General features: G+C 41.9%; 1 long non-coding RNA gene across 1 annotated transcript; it reads left to right on the forward strand.

Moving 5' to 3' along the window:
* The first annotated feature begins 305 nt into the window (after positions 1-305).
* Positions 306-18,026, forward strand: LOC117502436. The gene is made up of 3 exons (XR_004558294.1): positions 306-400; positions 5,381-5,384; positions 18,016-18,026. It is a non-coding gene; the product is annotated as an uncharacterized LOC117502436 (long non-coding RNA).
* The last annotated feature ends 3,699 nt before the right edge of the window (positions 18,027-21,725 follow it).

Raw genomic sequence — 21,725 nt, forward strand, 5'->3', positions numbered from 1 at the left:
GGCTATAGTAATCGAACACTTGACCCAGTGTCCTTGACCTTCTCCCATAATGGCTGACCTGTGGCTGACCACATTTCTTTAAGTGCAATTTCTGGGGTCAACCTTTAGTAATATAATAAGCTTGGTAGGAGTCAGCAAAAAGACCTGGGAGGAGGTCAATAAACAGATATGACCTTGGCCCCAAGGACTGACCTTTGACTAATTTGAAGTGTAGCCCGCTCCAAACTGGTATCTGGGCTTACACTCATGCACTGGGTGAGAAGGCTGACTTTCAGAGGGACTGCAGGAGGACTTTAAGAGGGAGTCAGAGTAGAGCAGCTGCTTCTCTGCCATCAAAAAGAGCCATTTGAGGTGGTTCAAGCATCTGGTGAGGATGGCCCCTGGCCGTTTCCCTAGGGAGGTATTCCAGGCATGTCCAACTGGGAGGAGACCCCAGAGAACACCCAGGACACGCTGGAGGGACTAATCTTTCCAACTGGCTTGGGAATGCCAGGAAGCGTTAAAGGACCACTGACCATTGACTACTTTTCCTTACCACTGCTACCTGTGTGCTTGCTCTGGGGTTGGTAAGGTTAGACCTTACTTGTGTGAAGCGCCTTGAGGCAACTTTGTTGTGATTAGGTGCTATGAAAATAAACTGAAAATTGAAATTGGACTTGGCCAAAGATAGGGAAGTGCAGGATGAGCTGCTTGGTCTGCTGCCACTGTGACTCGGAGCCAGATAAGTGGGAGAAATGAATGAGTGAATAATTTAAAGCCCCTGAGTAATTCCAGAATGCACCTGCCAAGTTTGGTGCAAACTGGAGTGAAAAAATTTGAAATTTGGATCTTTGTCCCCATTGACCTTGACCGCAGTGATTGGGTAAATTACATCTCGCCTGGGCAATTCCAGAACCCACGTTCATATGTGTGCCAATTTTGATGTAAATCCCAGTAGTAAATTTTAATTTTGACCTTTGACCCCAATGACCTTGACCCCGTTCATGGCCTTTGGTCAGTCTGATCTCATCTTGGTAATTTCAAAACCCAGCTACATATGTGTGCCAAGTTTAGCTGGCATCAGAGTGATGAAAAAAATAAAATAAAATAAAACAAATTAAAAATTTTGACCTTTGGCCCAATGACCTTGACCCCGTTCATGGCCTTTGGTCAGTCTGATCTCATCTTGGTAATTTCAAAACCCAGCTACATATGTGTGCCAAGTTTAGCTGGCATCAGAGTGATGAAAAAAATAAAATAAAATAAAACAAATTAAAAATTTTGACCTTTGGCCCAATGACCAAAACAAATCCTTTAAGGGCAATTATGGGGTCAGTCTTCATCCAAATTCCACGTTTGGTGGAAACCAGCCATGGGATTTGGGAGGGTAACAAACAGACAATCATTGCACCAATTATAGTTTGATTTTCAGGGTACAGGTACATGCGCGACGACTATTTATCCAGGCAATAGAACCGTAATTGTGCAGTTTGATACAGACCTAATGAAGACAGAAAACTCTCAGTTAACGTAGACATCAACACATTGTATAGATTTACACCCCTTCCGAACAACAGAAGCCAACTGCAAATGTTTAGTCGTGTTGTGTACAAATACCATTAAGCGCACTGTTTAAAGGTTATTGCAGTCATTCTGGTGCAGTTTAACCGTATACCATCAGCAGTAATTGTGCAGCTGCTTTGAGCGATGTAGCCAATCATTGCTGAGTTCCTCAATTAGATCTCACCCTTTTGTGTACAGCTTGATCCCTATATCATCATACGCTTGTGCACGTGAAATTTCACAGAAACCTTCCATCTTTTTTTCATCATCTCAATGCAAATGTCTCCGCGATGCCTGCAGTTCAGTTGTAATTCCATTTTTGCCATTCTAAACTAATTACAGCATATAGAGGGGAGTTTATTTATTTATTTACAGCATGAACATCTGAGAAATTGCATTAGATGGGATGAGGTGTTCCCCGTGGGAGCTTCTTCTTCCAAAAGCTGGTTAATTGCTTAGAATGTAATCCACCTTCACGTGTGTGGCAGTGTTCCCCTTCCTTCTCTATTAGAGGGCCTAATTTAAGTAAGCGTTGCATGGCGAGGGGAGTAGGGGTGGTAAGAATGGGAGGACAGAAAGAAGCAGAGAGTGAGACCTGTGGTTGTGCATGTGTTTGCAGTTATGTGAATTGTGTTGGCAAATTGAATTACAGGTGCGCTTGTCCCAGCATTCAGTTGTTCCAGGGAAAAACATGCATGCATGCACTTGAGATAGAATCTCTCTGGATTGGGACAATGTAACTGGAGGAGGTTTGATTAAATCTGAGACCTTAGGTGCTTTTGCAAACACAGAGACATGATTAACTATGTTGACGTGCAGGCGCATGATTGTGTATCCATGTGGCCTGGATGTGCATCTGCAATTGCATATTTGTGTGAGTCAGCAATGTGTGCATGTATGCAGATGACTCGATAATTCTTTGTGATAAAATGCCTGGTATTTGAAGGTAGTACCCCTGGCCTGTCTTTGTTATTTTGCAGCTGTGGTGGAGGACATACAGCTCTGAGGGAGAGGGCAACAAGCTTATCAGACCTACTGATCTTTCCTGTTCCCATAATCCACTTTGTCTTCCCTCCTTGGTCTGATCTAGCTCCTTTGCTAAGACTAAATAACCTTGGTACCTCTGTGTTCTTGTCTCTCAAAGAGCGTTCTGTCACTCTTTTTCCAGGGTTACACCATTTTTTTTTATTTAGTTGTTTCTCTAGGAGAATTTCCTGCCAGATAAGGATGAAATTTGATTTAGCACTAAAAGACGGTAGTATTACTGTTTTTTAAACAAAGTGTGTAGATCACAGGCCGAGTTGTAGGGGTTTAAATTGATTTGAAAATTGATTTTATAACTAATAGGAAGGACTACATCAATACAGGGACCCCTGGATTATTCTAAATACTCTAGGAGCTGGTTGAACTTTACGTTCATTTCACAAATTGCGTAATTTGGGGGGTAATAGAAACCCACCCATTATGTTATTTCAAGACACTGATACATTTCTAAAGGAGATTATTTCAAACAGATGTGGCGCTGGGAATAAACCACATTACCTTCATGATCTGACAAAGTGGATTTGAGAAGAATAAGATCTTGGGACTGAATGTCAGGTGGGGGATTTGTTTGCCGTGCGTGGACAGCGTTATCCTTGATGTACCCTTGGGTTTAACTGTGATGAGTTAGATTTATATAGGAGCCTCTGAGGCACATGGTCGCGGCTATCGTAAATTTGTGGCGGAGAGATCGAAAGGGAGAGAGAGAGAGAGAAGGAGAGAGACTTGTGTACAAAGGTAGTTGTTTTTTGTCATCTTCTTATTCACCTGTTCTCGTCTTGTGCCTCTGATCCCAAATCATTCTCATTCTTGGCTTTTTTTAATATCATCTCTCTCTTTTTTCTCTTTTCTCCCCTTCATCTGCTCTTCCCTGTCTTCCCTTGGCTTGCGGCCCTTCCCGTTCTTCCCCTCTGACCTCTGCTCAATGCCGCGCGTTTGAAGGCGCCTTTGTCTAAAGATGAAATGTCGGCGTTGACCCCGCCTCACCCCGGAGGCTCTTTATTGGCTTCGTCAGCATTCTAACGGTGCTGAAAGACGAGATGGAAGGAGAGATGAAAGAGAAAATGAAGGGAGGGAAGAGGGAGGAGGCAAAATGGGTGGAGCGTGTGTTGATATTGGCACGCGGTTGCATCAGCGTGTTCACGTTTACATAGGTGTGTGTGTTGAAGCAGCAGCAGCAGCAGGGGGCCGATGCAACGCGCTGCGGGTGTATTTGTACTGGGCAATAACACACGATAGATAAAGTTAATGTAGCGTGCACACACACACACACACACACACACACACACACACACACACACACACACACACACACACACACACACACACACACACACACACACACACACACACACACACACACACACACACACACACACACTAAAGTCAGCAGGGTAAAATGTGCTAACAGGAAGCGTGCCACATGCTGCTGCTTGATTTCTAATTAATCCCCACTTCTTTAATTCAGATTGTTGCAAATCATACCAACGTATGTTTCGCAGTTGTGAATCTCTTGCCGTGTCGCTGTCTGTGACTTACGCGAGAGGTCGGTTTCAGCAGAGTTATGGTTTAGGGCACAATGTAAACAAACCTCATGAAGTATGGACAGCAAGACAACATCGGGGCACAGCAGAAGTTCATCACAGGTGCCACACCTCCTCTAGATAACCCTCTCAACTTGGCAGAACGTGTCATTATCATAATCGCTCGTGAACTCGCTGAATTGACGTCATTCACATCCTCGCTAGCCATTGTTTTCAAGGTGCATTCTGGGAAGCGCAGGGGGCAGCCAGGGGGATTATGGGAAATGTTAAAACAGCAAATATGGCAGAAATCCATTTTTCCACAAACTGTTCAAAAGGAAGTACATTTTCTGTACTTTAAAATGGAATAATATTGGTTTTATTTCATTTGAGCATGTTGCAGGGTTGATTATAAACTAGCATCCTAATTTCTTTTGGATTTCCACAGCAGCTCTGCATGGTGTTTCTGAGGCAAGTCTAGATGCACAAAGAATTAGATGCAGGGAGTGGACTTTGAACCCTTGTCCTTCTTTAGTGCAGCGGCTAAGAGAATATTTAGAGCAAAATCATGCAAATGGTGATACAAGCACCAAAATTGGCACAAATACTCCTTAGACATTACTCTTTTGAACAAACCAAATGGCCACTTGAATTTTCAATAGGCAGCCAGGTAGGGGTCAATTGAAGAATTACACAGGGGTCAAAATTAAAAATGCTCAAATCATTTTGAAAACTACACCACATTATTTGTCTGATTGTGAAGATTCCAAAAAGGTATAGTTTGGACTATCTGTGACTGAATGATCAGGAGTTATGGGACAAAAAAAGCAAAAATGGTAACAAAGGTCAGTGTCAGTTTGTACAGGGGTGAAAAGTTAAAGTTGCTTCAATTTTGGTAAAAAAAAAAAATCAAATTATTATTTGAGGTAACAGAGTTTTAAAAAGGAATAGTTTGGCCATGTTTCATGCTTAGTTATCATGTTACAAGGTAACATATGTGTCATGTCATATAATCCAATGGATGTTGACCTTGTTTGACCTTTACTTTGGAGACCAAACATCCAACACAATCAAAACTATTCCATTAATTAATCCTATTAGCTCAACCAATAATTTGCATCACTTTTTACCAAAATTGAAGGAACTTTAACTTTTGACCCCTGTACAAACTGAAACTGACCTTTGTCACCATTTCTGCTGTTTCTACCCCATAACTCCTGATCATTCAGTCATAGATAGTCCAAACTATACCTTTTTGGAATCTTTACGATCAGACAAGTAATGTGGTGTAGTTTTCAAAATGATATGAGCATTTTTAATTTTGACTCCTGTGTAATTCTTCAGTTGACCCCTATCTGGCTGCCTATTGAAAATTCAACTGGCCAGTTGATTTTTTTCAAAACAGTAATATCCAAGGTGTATTTGTGCCAATGTTGGTGCTTGTATCACCATTTGCACGATTGTTTCAGTTAACTGCTGCACTATTCGTGGGATGTAAAAGTACTAGACCTGCCATTTTTCTTCAGACATTGTTGCACCAACAATTACAAAGAAGGTTGCTGGCATTATTGTGTTGCTACGAGGTCTGTGATAAAAGTAACGGACCTTATTATTTTTTTCAAAAACCATATGGATTTGAATCACGTGTGATAACATCAGACATGCTTAAACCCTCGTGGGCATGCGAGAGTTTTTTCACGCCTGTCGGTTATGTTATTCGCCTGTGAGCAGTCTTTGAATGAGGAGTGGCCCACCCTCTCGTCGTTTTTTCATTGTTTAGGAATGGCTCAGAGACTGCTGCTTTGTTTGATAAAAACTGTAAGGCACAACTGAGTGGACACCATTCGATAAATTCAGCTGGTTTTCGGTAAAAATTTTAATGGCTGATGAGAGATTTTGGTCTGTAGTGTCGCCGTAAGGACGGCCCACGGCACCTGACGGCGATCTGCGCTTCGAGGCAGCAGCGTCTCGCCATTTCAAGTTGAAAACTTCCACATTTCAGGCTCTGTTGACCCAGGAAGTCGTCAGAGAACAGAAAACTTTCAGAAGAAGTCGGCATGAGGAGTTTATTTGGACATTCCATTGTTAACGGACATTTTGTAATGAAAGAACGTGCGGGCAGAGTCGCATGTCGGGCCGGACCCGACCGCGGGGGGTCGCGACAGGAAAAACACCTCCGTTGGAAACCTTAATGGGTAAGTTGGAACATGCCCAAGCTGTTAAACAATTTCTCAGTTACTCACTTGTTGAAAGCCATCAAAAGCCACCTGAATTTTACAAATGGTTTTCAACACGGAGGTGTTTTTTCTGTCGCGGCGCACACAGATTCGCCGAGTCATCACGGAAACAACTCGGCGAATTTTTCGCACGTCTTTCATTACAAAATGTCCTTAAACAGTGGAATGTCCGCATAAAGTCCTCATGCCGGCCGCTTCTGAATCTTCTCTGTTCTCTCACGATGTCCTGGGTGAATTAAGCCTTAAATTAGAATGTTTTCAGGTCGAAACAGGCCGACGACGGCGCCTGGAAGCGCTGCGCGACGTCCCGCTCCGTGGGAAGTCCTTACAGTGACAGAAACACCCCGTAATCTCTCATCAGCCGTTAAACTTTTCACCGAAAACCAGCTTAATTTCTCGAATAGTGTCCACTCGGATATCCCTCACAGGTCCAGAAAAAATGTTGATAAAGCAACGCGCGCCGTCCACAGCGGCTATTCAGACAAAGAGATTCCGACGGGCGGGGTGGAGCACTCCTCACTCAAGGCCTGCCCACAGGCGAATGACGTCACCGACACGCGTGAAAAAACTCACGCATGCGCACGAGGGTTCAAGCTTGTCTGACGTAAAAACATATGAATCAAATCCATTTATTTTTGGAAAAAAATAAAAAGGACCGCTTTTTTCATCACAGACCTCGTATTTCTAGTGTACTAGTCACTGCCTAATTCACCGTCATTTGTTTTTGGGGGCATGGGGGGGGCATGAGATGCAATCATCAAAAGCAATCTTCAGATGTGGATACAGCACTCAGAGACTTGATTGATTGCCATGTTTTAATATGAGCTTGTCCTTTTAAAACTTTTGGAACTGAAGGACATGAAATTCCATCGCTATAAAATCTGGACATTAATAATAAAGATATTTTTCTCAGCCTGCAGTCAGATGAAGCTTCCACTTGTTTCTTCCCTTCTTGTAATTTCTGCACCACACATTGCTCCTCTTTATTCATTTCTTTTTTTTTCGCCCGCTATCTGTGCCAGCTGTAAGAGATAATTATTTCCAAACAAGCGGTCCCCCGAGTCCGGCCGTTTTTACCCAAAGCTGCCGTCATTAAAAACTCTTGCAGCTGCGTAGAATGTCTTTGTACTGAGGCGAAGAGAAAGAAGGCAAGATGGAACGAGCGACACAGTGAGGGGAACAACAGGATTCTCAGCAGCGCTGGGAGTTGTGTGTCTCCGGGATGAAAACACAAAATCAAGCGGACAGAACAACACGGGAGAAGGTTTAAGTGAGCTTTTTAGAGCGGGTAATCAGATACAGTAACTTGGCATATGCCACACGTCTCTAATGGGAGTCATCAACAGTTTTAGTTGTTGTTGACTTCCTCTGTCCTCTGTAATTGTTCCAGATGTCCTTGTGTGCAGGATACAGTCATGCACCGACACACAAACATGCACACGCAGCAGCACGGACAAATGTACTGCAGGTGGATTTACGACAAATCCACAATGACAAGACAAAATGAACCTCAAAGCTACACGTGCAAACAGACACGCTTGCATTAAACGATGAGCCAGAGGAGCCGCGTATTTACATAATGGAGCTGGAGGACGCGGGGTAATGATAATGCATTCTGTTCTGTCAGCATACCTTCACTTACAACACGGGTAAGTGACACAGGGTAAAGAATTGACATGTCTGAGTCGGTTTATGTGAAATCAGCATGTGCGAGGTAACAAATCGCAGAGCAGCGCGGACGGCGGATTTGATCACATCTGACCTGACATACGCTTGTGTCTTAATTAGGGCTGTGGAAATGAATGCCTCTGCAAAGATATCGTGCTGTTATGTGTTGCCACACACACACACACACACAAACACACACAGGCAGCGGGGACAACAAGCACACCAAAAAGTGCACAAGTGCACCAACAGCATTAAAGGCGAATGCTGACATTTTTCAACCTAGGCTTTACTTTTAGATGTTTTGAGGTTAGCTATTCTACTCAGAACAAAACTGAGTTTAACTGCTGCGTTATTGATTTAGAATGCAAACACCTCTGAGGGCAAACTGGCTAATTAATGTTATTGGCTGGGGCAATCATAGACACTCAGAGTAAACAGCTTTTTGTCACCACTGAACAGTTGAAAATGTCATTAGGAATTTCTGGTAACACTGAGAAGGGTCCCTCTGGTAGTAAACATGCCCATGTTTACCTCTCTAAATGTAAATAAACCTTTTACGAAGACAGATTATACAGTTTGCCTCTTACCTTATAGTTTTAGGATGATGCTGCTATCCACTGAGACATTTCAAGTCAGTTGCCAAAGAGTGATTAGGTGTTTCAGAACAAGAAGCTTTCAATTTACTAGTCGACTTGCCAATCGTCGCCTATGGTCATGAGTCTTGGGTAATGACTAAAAGACCAAGGTTGCAGATATGGTGGAAACGAGGTCCTGCTGTCAAGTATCTGGGTTTACACTCATGGACAGGGTGAGACGCCTCCATATCTGGGAGGGACTCTGAGTAGAGCCTCTGCTCCTTCATAATGAAAGGAGCCAGCTGAGGTGGCTCTGGCATCTAGTGGGTATAATGTCTCTAGGGAGGTCTTTGAAGTGTCCAACTGAGAGGAGGCCCTAGGGAAGATCCAGGACACGCTGGAGGGATTGTATTTCCCAGCTGTCTTGGAAAAACCTTGGGATCCCTTGGAAAGAGAAGACAGGGAAGTGTAGATTGAACTGCTTCATCAGCTGCTACTGGATCCTGTATCTGATAAGTGGCAGAAAATGAATAAATATATTTAGGGAATAACCCTGTTGTGTCTGATGATTTGTGGACGTTCATGCTGGTTATACGGTCACAAATTGAGCTTTAAAAATGGGGTTTTACTGGCACGTGCTAGCGGAGCCCGTAAAACGGATATTTGCGACTGTATAACAGCATGAACGTCCACAAATCATCAGTCACAACAGGGTTATTCCCATTCTAATCCAATTCCATCGTTTGCACCATTTATTTTTCTGTAGTCGTTTCGGTCGGCGAGGCTTACCATGAGGCAGCGTTGCTCCAACAGCGGTCAGGGCGTGGCGTAATCCATCAAACATGAAAATCCATCAAATGTGAAACAGTTATTCTGTATCAGAATCCACATTAATACTCGTCGTTTTTTATTGCGAATAAATGTCTGAATGATCTGGAGCTTTGCTGCATCAATTTTTTTCCAGAAACTGTGAGAGACCTCCAGGTGGACACCGTTTGGAAAATTAATATGGCTTTCAGGGACGATTTTGTGGGGATTACACAGATTAAGGAGTGTTACTGCCGCTTTAAGGACGGGCCACAGCGTCTGAGAGCGCGCCGCGCTCCGAGCGCCGATCGACAGGCTCAAACCCCACTGAAACAACCAGATCATTTCCAACGTGGCTGATGCAATCACTTGATTCAAATCCATATGGTTTTTGAAAAAAATAAAAAGGTTGGATACTTTTCTAACAGACCTCGTATAATGCCACTGTTACTCCGTTATTATACAGTCTGAAATCTCATGCGATTAACCAATCAGATTTGCGGATTTGTTGGATTAGAAATCAATCTATATGTTCATGTCCAGAAGACACTTTATCAACATTGTCCCAGCTGTAAAATGGGTACCGGCCTCTGCTGGACTGGCGTTCTGTCCAGGAAGAGTCATAGACTCTCATCTGCTTCACGCTATGGAATCCAGGGATAAGCATCAATGCAAACGGCCTTATAGCATATATAGCACTTGACTTGTACATTCATTTCATACCAGCAAGATTCATGAGTGGCCTTAAGATTGCGGTTTTGGATGCAACAAAGTCCCTTTCGGTGTGGGTTTTACCTGTTCTCCACTTGTGTGCATGGGTTTCCTCTGGCACCATCAGTACATGCACGCTGGGTTTATCTCCCACCAGAGGTTGTTGGCAGGTTTTGCAGTCCAGTCACTGTGGAAAAACATTCAGTTTTAAACAACATAAGGGTGGAGATGTAGGTGTGATGATCAGGTCTCATCCCCAGAGGAATGTGACAACATGCAATTCCTTGGCAGTGCACAAAAAAGAGAAAAAAGACAGACATGTTTATATGAAAAGAGAGAAATAAGTGACATTCTAAGACAAGAAAGTGAGATGGAGGAAGGATGGGGGAACGAAGTAGAAGAAGGCCATACTGAGAGAGATGTGGAGGTGAGGACACAGGGAGGAGGAGAAAGGGGGAGGAAAACAGACAAAGAGACAAGCTGTGGAACAGAGAGGGAGGCGAGAGATGTCCAAAGCAGCGGAGGAGGTGTGAGTAAGCAACGAGGGTGGAGGAGAGGCAGGCGGCAGACAGAAAGAGAGAGAAAGATGGACACAGAAGGGTATTGCTGCATAAGCAGTCTGTCCAGCTGTCTCGCCTTTGAAAACTGATGGAGATGAGTGATGTCAGGAATCTCCAACAACTCTATATTCTCTCTGTTCCTCTCTGTCCTCACTCTGCCAGTGCCTTTCCTTTCCCATCTGTTTCACTTTTTTGCTGCTTATTGGTTTATTCATATAACGTAGCGACGTCTCCTTCGGATCAAAGCCGGAGAACGAGGTGTGCGTGCTCAGGGTGTGTGCATGTGAGAGTTTCACTCAAGCTTGACACTCGTCTCTGTGTGTATTACTGCTGCTGAAACTTTCTTCTGGTAGCAGTTTTTGGAGGATTACTCAAAAATTAATGAACATGGGCTGCTGTTAAATTTTGAGGTGGGTGAAGACAAACTGTGAGCCAGCAAATATTAAATATTCACACTGGTCACACATAAAACAAAACAAAACAAAACACCAAAATGCTGATTAATATACTGATTAAATGCAATGATTCCAAAAGTGTGGGCTACAGGCCACTGGTGGGCTTTGAAAGTACTGCAGGTGGACCATGAGGTCATTAAAAATAAGCATCTTTGATTTTCAAATCTGCATATCTAAACCTGTTAATGTTTCTCTGGCCACAGTTAGCTGTTGCATACTCTAGGCAACTCAAAATTTGCAAGCAGGCTGCTTGTTCACACCTGTTGATAGTCCATATACTTAGACTGCAAAATGTCATACAGCCTTATATAGAACTTCACCATTGTGACCCATTCTGAGTGGCAAATCCCTCAAATGTGTTGACAAATACAACAAATGATACTTACAGGATCATTCACCAAAGGTATAGCAAATAATACCATGTACTTTGGCAGAATTGGCTGATTTGAGCAGATTTAAACCAAAACTGCTCAGAATGCTGCATATATTATTGGAAAATCCCTCATTGCTATGACATGAAAGTAAGGCTGGGGTCACGTAGTTTTGTATGCATTCTGTTGCAAAGCAAATTCCAGAGACACCACATGGATATGACAGACAACAACAAGAAAGCACATATTTCACTTTTGGGATTCAAAGGAAGAAAAGAAAGAGAAAAACACAAAATTGATTGTAAGAGGGGAAAGAATGTGAAGGATCACTATGGTTGATAGATTATAGATGGCATAATCAAATGAGATATTTTCTGGTGAAGAAATGCATCTGCACAGAAAGTATCAAAAACATGCAAATGGCTCATTTACAGGAACAGATGTCTTTGCTACAAGGTCTCTTTGGAGGATTCTTGGGTACCACTGAAATGACTTTGTGCCAAATGAACAGTTGCTTTGGGAGACATAGATAAAGAGTTGTTAAGCACAGACTCCAAACAGAAACACAACCCACACAACAGACTCCAAACAGATATAAGTTCAACAAGGAGTTTATTTCGAAAAGTACAGGGTTTCCACATGGTAAGCAGGGAAGGACAAACATTAAGCTGAGCAGAGCAGACAGGACTGGTGAGCATGGCTGGGCTCGAGAAAAAAAAAAAAAAGAGAGAAAAAACACAGGGGTTACAACCAAGGAGCAACAAAAATATTGCATACAACCAAGCTTCGAAAGTTCAGGCTGGCCAAATAGTTACCACGGTGGTTACAACAATGAACTGGCGATGAATGGAGAGTGAGACTGGGTTTACTAAATGCTGTAGCTTGAGGTGGAAGCAATCAGTGAAGATGAGGAGCAGGTGGAGATTGATTAGGTTGAGGCAGAGTAGAAACAATTTAAGCCACGCCCAGCCCAGCACACAGACACTGAACACAGAGACAGGGAAAACAGAGGGGAAGACAGGGCAGAACCTAACAAGAGTATCATTTGCATTGTGTAGTCCAGCAGATAAATGCATATCATAATTGTTGTTAAGTATTGTTAATTTTGTGATATAAGAACCAAATCTGGCACAATTACTTCTTGGTCTGCATTTTGCAAAAAAGCTGATAGCCATTTCAATTTTCAAGATGGCTGCCATTTTTAAAAGATGGCAAGTAAGATGGCAAGTAAGGATAGCACACAGAGAGAGATTCTCTGTGATGGAGTTTGCCTTTCTCCCATATCAATGCATGAAGACTCAAAACTTCCAGAATAGACTGGTGGTTGACAAGGTTAGACCTTACTTGTGTGAAGCACCTTGAGGCAACTTTGTTGTGATTTGGTTCTATGTAAATGAAATAAATTGAAATTGACTGTTGAACAGATGAAACAAAGACTTCAACATTATACCACCCATAATTATAGTGACAAACTGTTTTTGTTGAATAATTTGTGCCAGTTGAAAGATATCAAAACTAAATGAGGACCAAGAACTGACCCTGAGGAACTTCACATGGCATTTTTGTTACAGAATACAGAATCAGTCCCTTTTTAAATACAATAGACTTTACCTTCCAATCCAGTTCTCAAGTCTGTCGGATAATTAGGTGTTTAATAGATCAAAAAAATCACAGTCCGGATCTGACCACAGTTTTTAGTTATAGATTGGATCATTTGTGGGATCAGCAACCCCCCCCCCCCCAAAAAAAAACAAAAACAAAACAAAAACAAAAATGAATAACCTTATTTTCATGTGGCTAACAGCTTTTTTTTTTAAAAAAAGAAAATGACTTGTTAGAAGTGTACACCAGATTTACTGCTTGTATCTTCAACTAAATGATAGGGCCTCTTCACACATAGTAAGAATGTGGTCGAATTGTGCATGAAGCAGGAATCGTATACAATATGTGTAAAATCGAAGCTGCTTCCAACGTCTCGCACACCTGTTGCTACAACTATTTGCGCACACCAGCGGCTGAAAGACAGAGTGTGCCCTGTGAGAGCCCATTTGACCCCTCTCACGGCAGGTGTCGGCCAAATTCCAGGTGGCACACGCGAACATCTAACACTGCTCGCTTGTCACTTAGAAAATGTGTGGCCATTTGCGCTATTAACATGGCAACAGTCAGCAGGCGATCACTTTCGAGCTGGATGTGAAATTTGTCTAAGTGCCCTCACGAGTGTGGAGTTGCAAAGCAACACATGTGGTGCATGTGTCTCACATGACACCATCATGTGCATGATACCAGCGCAGCGGGATCATGCATGCCTGCCCGTCGGCTCGATGTTTTTGTGATCCTCCGTGATTTGCCCAGAATGGTACTTATTCATACTATGTGTGAAGGGGCCCTTACACTTATCTGCTGCACTTGTGAAGGAACGTCTGCTGTAACATTTTGGCCATGTGGTGTGTTCTTCTGGGCCTCAGTGTTCCCAGGTAACACACAACGTAAATGCAACGTTGCTGGAAGGTTGCTGACAACGTTGTAGCAACGTGAATTTGTAGACTCCCCACAACATTGCTACAATGTTGTCAGCAACGTTGCTGACAACGTTGCAGCAACATTGTGGTGGGTCTACAAATTCACGTTGCTACAACGTCATTGCAACTTCTGTGCAACATTCCGGCAACGTCAAATTGTTAGCTGGGTTGAGGATCCCAGCAGCTGCAGAAGGCCAACACTATGCCCAGGTTTCACCTGGCTGCAGCAGATAGATGGCTATGTTTGAGAGGTGAAGATGGATCAGTTTCCTACCTGGGTGGTTGCTATCCTGGACCCAGCGTCTGGGCATTGAGTAAAAAAATTTGCATATATATTTGGGTGTTCCAGTGGTTTTATACTGTATAATGGAGGGCATTTGTTAGCTAATGGAAAGAATCACTGGAGTAGATAGGCAGGTGCTGCACCATACAGAGACATTAAATTGGATCTGAGATGAGACGAGGCAGCTGATTTCATATCAAGCCTGGTTTTAAGGAACATGAGAGGAAGAGGGAGAGGGGGAGAGAGAGAGAGACAGAGAGAGAGCGAGAGAGAGAGAGAGAGAGAGAGACAGAGAGAGGCATTCATGTTTCAGCAAAGGAGTGAGTTGGAAATAAATGACTACCTTTATTTTTTGTTTTTCATTTGCCACCTCAATACATAATTACATATTGTAGCAAATCAATTTTGTTGAAAAAACGGGCAATGAAGTGTTGGAATCTTAGTGAATGATAATAATGTTTACTTTTCCTTTGCACATTTTATGCAAAAAAGCAATTCTGAAAATGTGAACCCAAGTTTGCAGGTGCTTTAATGTTTCCTGTGAGAAACCTGACTCATTGCAGCAGCAAAGACGCAGGCACATTTTGAAATGATTGTCTCCTGGGACATGAATTTCTTTTGGTAATGGTGCTTGACAACCATGTCTAACAAATGTTGTAGAAACTGTGACTAAATAAAGATGCATATTTCCAACAATACTGATTACGTCTGTGTGGCGACGCTGTAATTTAATGTGACAAATTGAAGGCGGCGTCGGAAACGACAAATGTGTAAACGTCACGCAATGCGGTGAACAGCCACATGGGAAAAATATTTCACAAGTTTTAAAAAGTAAAAGCGGTGCAGTACATATAAACAGATATGGCTCTGAACAGGAAAGTTTTCAGCCTTGATATATATGAAATGAGACAAAAACCAGGTTACTAAAAGTTTATTCTAAATTATTTCTGTACAAAAACCAAAAGCTGCTACCCCGTGTTTACTCATGATGCTGAGACCAATGTAGACCGGGACCCGGTGAGCTCAGAGGGTTTCTAACACCGGGACACGTCTGAAATGCATTTTGGTCCTGAACCATTTATGTCTTTATGAATCAGTAGCAGGATTTTAAATTATATTCTCTATTTAACAGAAAGTAAGTGCAGCAACTTGGACTGATTTGGTTCCTTTTCTTATATATTTAAATTCAGAGGAGCAGGAGTGTTTTTCTTATAAGTATTTTGATGTGGCAGCTAAAATTACATCAGAATTAAGAATTCTGTCAAGATGTCCAACATGATTTTTGGGGAAGATTTTTCAGACATTTACTCAGTAACGTGTTGAGTGCAAATGGCTGTAGTCATTTGTTTATCACTGTGTTATTTAGTTGTCATCTGCATGATTATGGTGACAAACTGTTTTCTTGAATAATTTTTGCCAAATGAAAGATGTCAAAACTAAATGAGGACCAAGAACTGATCCCTGAGGAACTTCACATGCCATTTTTGTTAGAGTACAGAATCAGTCCCTTTTTAATTACAGTAGACTTTACATTCCAATCCATTCTTCTCAAGTCTGTCAAATAATTAGGTGTTTAATAGATCAAAAAAATCACAGTCCGGATCTGACCACAGTTTTTAGTTATAGATTGGATCATTTGTGGGATCAGCAACCCCCCCCCCCCCCCAAAAAAAAACAAAAACAAAACAAAAACAAAAATGAATAACCTTATTTTCATGTGGCTAACAGCTTTTTTTTTTAAAAAAAGAAAATGACTTGTTAGAAGTGTACACCAGATTTACTGCTTGTATCTTCAACTAAATGATAGGGCCTCTTCACACATAGTAAGAATGTGGTCGAATTGTGCATGAAGCAGGAATCGTATACAATATGTGTAAAATCGAAGCTGCTTCCGTTTAACAGATCACAAAACCCATGGTCTGGGTGTGACCACAGTTTTTAGTTTCATTTATGGGATCAGCAACCCCTCTCCCCCCAAACAAACAAACAAACAAACAAAACCAAAACAAAGGTAGACAAATATAATTCTGTTGTAAGTGGGCAAAAGTCAGGAGAAGTACTTATTTTATTTTTATCCAAGGTCAAAATATGGCCATAGGGTATTGCGAAGGCTTTGTGTTTGTCTGTCCATCTGTCCATCCATCCATCTGTCTGTGCTCAGCATAAGTCCAGTCCTATTACTGCCAGAGTCTTCAAATTCACAGGGAACATTCTTGGGACACAGACCTTGGATATATTCAAATATAGCTAACTGTGACCAATTTTAAGTGGTCAAAAGGTCACATTCTTTCAACACACTCTTTCATTCATTACATCCATTCTCTCAGTTGTTGCATCATTATATTTACAGGATATAATCTCAGGATAATGAACTTGCAGGACATTGAAGGTAGCTGACCTCTCTGGCCTACTTTCAAAATAAAAAGGTCACATTTTATGTTGGGGTTTGTCCACCAGGGCAGTATATTGGCGCTACTGCATGAGTTGGCCAAGTGAAACTATATGTGACGTTCCCTATTTTATGCTCATACGGTCGAGGGCACTTTAGCATTGCGTTCTATAATTTATTCTTTTTTTCCAGGAGCCACCTCAGCACTGCCATGCTTGGTTCAATGGGCTCATTACGACGTGTCAGAATCGGAATCGAATTTATTGCCAAGTAAGTTCTCACATACAAGGAATTTGATCTGGTGTCATTGGTGTGTAAACGACAATAAAAAAAAAATATTTCTGTAAAGTAAAGTAAAGGAGTCAAATAGACAAATAAGCAAATAGGAATAACTATGTTCACTGTAAAATAAATATAACATAGTGGAATGGGGCTGTGCAAAGGCATGAAGATGTACAGTACCTTTCAGTGCAGGGATGATCAATCTGTACTTTGTGGGAGTGTGGGGGGGGGACAGGGTAAATGGGGTTTCTGGCATTATTTAATTAATCTAGCTGTGGACGGAAAGAAGCTGTTTTTGTGTCTTGAGGTTTTGATCCTGATGGACCTCATCCGTCTGCCAGTGTGGAAGGGATGGCAAACATTCCCACCTCAACTCCTGGTATTTCAGAGTAATTCTTTTTATATTTGGTCCCAGACGTGCATCAAGCCTGCTGCAGGCTACCTCGAGATGAGCGCAAGGTGGCAGAGGCATCTGGCTTTTAACTCGCTCAGGCCATGCAAACGCACAATCGCTCTTCCTCCATTCATGCGAAGACACATCTGCTTAGATTTCAGCCCAATGCTGCATTGATATTTACACAGCTATTACATTAAAAACAAGTCATTGTGATGATAAATATGTGTTGCACACTATTATCTAAACATAGTAATTAATCCACAGTTCCTATGTGTGCTGAATCATCTGGAGTAAATTTACAAAGTAAAAACTGCATTGCTCCAGAACGTGCACACACACACACACACCTACACACCTAAGCCTGCTTTTCCTCATCCTTCTTCCTCTGTTTGGTGCTCATCCGTGTGGAAACGCTGACCAAAGTCGTCTGGGTTTACCGCTATTTTCTAGACCAGTGAAATTTTTATTCAGCTCACAAGCGTAGCATGAACTGTTCTCTCTGGTGTGCAACTGTCTTCTGTGTGCGTGCACGTTTGTGGATGTGATGGCAGGTGTGTACACACTGTATAAGGCACATGTGCCAGTGTATTCATGCACATGTGGGTCTTTGTTAATTTGAGCTCAGGTGAGCGTGAGCTTAAGTCTGTCTCAGTCAGTTTGTGTGTGTGTGTGTGTGTGTGTTTGTGTGTGTTGTGCAGCAGCAGGTTTGCGACTGACAGTTCCAATGAGTGTCAGCATTAGGGCAGAACAGAGCAGGGAAGCGGAACCCCCCCAACACCCCCCCCCCATCCCTCCCCCTCCTCCTCCTCCCTATCAATTTCTTACTTTTTGCTCACTCTTCCACTCTCTTTTCTTCACCCTCGCCTCTCTCGCCGTCACATTCGGGGATGTGTTTAGCAGCTGACACGGGGCCGCACTCACCACGACGCTCTGCACGGCTGAAGAGGCCTTTATGGTGTCAGGAGATGTTACTGATAGAGTTACAGCCTGTTCTGGCTGGCATGTCTGCTAGCTTAGCTTAGCTCCCGCGGGCCTCCCTTATCGCCTGGCATACCGCCGCCGAAAACATTTTGCACTCAGAATTTCATGTTTTTCATCTTTTTTGTACTACCTGGTATGACATTTTGATCTCTCCATTACACACAGAGGTGAATAATTCAAGCAAGTAATTTGCATATTAATCATTTTCAAACTCATTAGCGTTAATGGAGCTTTTCAGTTTGCTCGGGTACATTTGTGGTGCGATTTTTGTTCGGATCAAAATGAGTTTTGCCAACATTTTCCATTTGAATAGAACACATCTGTCCTATGTTAGCTGGGAAATGTCATGCTTATTAACACATCATTTTTCACAGGCTGGAAATAGTTGGGATGTCCTGATCCAGCTTCAAACATCTATATCTCTTCCAGTGGAAACATCTTTGGACTGATCGGAATAAGTCTCTCCTCAGTCCCTCTGTAGTCTGTTTTGTAAGTGACTTGTCAACAAGGTTGATGGCCAGTATTTTATTCAATGGTTCTTAGCTCACCAGCAGTGTGGCGGCTAGTTTCAGAAACATATCAATGCTCTGCTTCACTTCAAATCCACAAAAATCTTTTTTCAAAAGGATGTCACTTCACTCCTTGTAGTGTCTGCAGATTTTTGTTTGTTTTCCAGTTGTTAGCACTGGTACCACAGTCTCTTGTGCAAAGAGACTGGTAGCGTGTTTTTGAAAACATGGCTGTGATTGGTCCATCTGATACGTTGGCCACTACTGGCTATCACGCCATGCTCTATGATTGGCTGTGGTGTAACTGCGGAAAATGTGAACAATAACCAAAAGACTTGAAAAGTGAGACAAACTAGATGCAAAATGTCGCAAATGTCGGGGTGGGAGTTTATCTCACCCCTGTCAAACCAAAATGGAAACCAGGTATTTGCTTTGTGTGTCTGGAATTCGCACGGCAACCGAAAACATTTGGAGGTTTGAGGCGTGCTACCAACTTACCATCCTCCTTGCATTGACGCCATTTTGATTTTGAAACATTGTAAACAAAGGCTGCAGCCAATCAGAGAGCGGCATGTCTCAGCCAATCAACAAAATGTCAGAATCCTGACTAAATGTCACGTGACCAAATAACCCGATACCGACTCCTTTTCCTTGGCTGGAGGAGTGGAACCAACTTATCCAGTTGTCTTCTACTGCATTCTTCTTTTGGTAACTTTATTAGCAGTTGGCATCCTGTTTGTGCTTTACCTCCACCAACTGGACAGAAGTGTGCACTACATTGCTTCCACCTTACTAAACATTTAACCACTGAGCTGAATGAATCCACATCTCTGATTCACAATGGACTTGAAACGGAACAAACTAAGGACGAAAACGAGGAGATCAACAATAAAAACAACAAAAACGGATGTCAAAACATAGAAATGTATGCTATGCTAAGATGTTAACCACAGCTAGCTTCTTCTGGCCTTCTTCTATACTAATTTATATGGTGCTGCCCCCAGTGGTGAACAAAAGGTGAGCGGAAGCAGCACCAATGTGCTGCAGCATAGTCATAAAAACCTGTTTTTTTTCAAATACATACAGGTTTTAACTACTCTGCTGCTGCACCAATGCTGCAGCAGAGTAGTAAAACCAGTTTTTTCATGAAATATGTATTTGAAAGTAAGCACTGTTGTTTTATTCAAATTTATCATAGAAAATAAATGTCTGCATTAAACAGAGAATTGTATCAGACTGCACTGCATCACACCAAATCAGTTTGGTAAAAGTAGCGCCCCTTGAATGATGTGGCGCCATGTCTGTCAGAAACTTTCCCTCCAAACCCCTCAGAGCTGATAACTAGCTGTGATGAAGTGAAAGCAGTTGCACTCTAAATGCTGGATGTTCCTATTGTGCTGCATAAAAATGGATCAACACTAAATTGATCAAATGCACTGTTTAAATTTCAGTCGCTATCTGACACAGGTGCACAGAAGCGCAGTCATCACTTTGAAGTGAGTTTGGAGCCTTCTCCATTTACTTTGGTTGGTGATCTGGCATTTTAATCACACGCTTGCTTTCACTCCAGGCTAAACTCACTTCCTTGTTAAATATGAATAAATGTTGTGCTGATCTTTGCTGTCCTGCGTGCCAGAATTAGCGTATAACATAAGTGAGTCAGAGCCATATGGCGAGGCAAGAGCTAATGTCAGTTATTATGGTGTGGGATTGGTAACGGCAGCTGTGTATCTATTATAATATACAGTTCTGAGCACTAACATGCACGATAGAGGCAGATGCATGCCGCAGGGGCGAGTAGTGACACGTTAGAGATGACATATTGCATGGCTTTGCTCTGCATCACTGCCATATGGAGCCAAGATATGCCATATAATGTACAGCGTGTCTACATTTCCAAAAGGATTATTTAGGTGTGAAGACTTGTAACGCTTGGGTGAAGTGAGCGGTGCTCACTGTGGTGAATAATTGTGTGTAATAAGTGTTGGTTTGTGTAAAGCAATAATAAGGCAGGTTTGTTTATGGGGTGCAATTTATGCTCAAAGTAATTTAAAGTTCATTACATACTCATAAAGCTAACAATAATTTAATATGTAGTACTATTACATATATTTTTCATGAAGGCAAATTTTGTGGCATTAAAATGTTCACAGAAGTGTGTTATTACCAAGCTATAAAATGGGTTGAATCACAAACTTACTTTTAATTAAAAACTTTGCAAATTATTACCAGATGTGCATTACCTATTTGAAAACTTGCTGCAGCAAGCAACGTGCTAACTCCACAAACAAGAAGAATCACAGTACCAAAAGCAATCAGATTTACCAAACAAACAAACATATAAAAGTACTCATAGCGCGCAGTGACGCCACATCTGCATTTCAGACTATTAGGTATCTAGAGGAAATGTTTCATGGGCTATTACGCAGTCCCAAATATCGGAACTCCATAAAATTCAGCATTTTCCAGGATATTAGCATGGGGCTGGAAATTTACCATTGCCAAATTTGTCCTCGATAGTTGACTGATGTTAGCCAAACTCAGATATCTTCCCATCCTTCAGCACATTTTTCATGCCAAGTTGGATAAAAATCTGGTTAGGCATTCTTGCAAACATAAATACAAACACATGCATAGAACAAAGGCGATTACAAGAGTGTACGTCTGTGATGGCATCTCTAAAAAAATAAAATAAAAATAAGAAACATATAAATAAATAAAAACCAACCGACCAAACAAACAAAAAACTCCAGTAACTTTATTTGTGATAATGTACTACCTATTCTATCTATCTATCTATCTATCTATCTATCTATCTATCTATCTATCTATCTATCTATCTATCTATCTATCTATCTATCTATCTATCTAT

The sequence above is a fragment of the Thalassophryne amazonica genome, chromosome 20, assembly GCF_902500255.1.
Source record: "Thalassophryne amazonica chromosome 20, fThaAma1.1, whole genome shotgun sequence".
NCBI classification, from domain to species: domain Eukaryota; kingdom Metazoa; phylum Chordata; class Actinopteri; order Batrachoidiformes; family Batrachoididae; genus Thalassophryne; species Thalassophryne amazonica.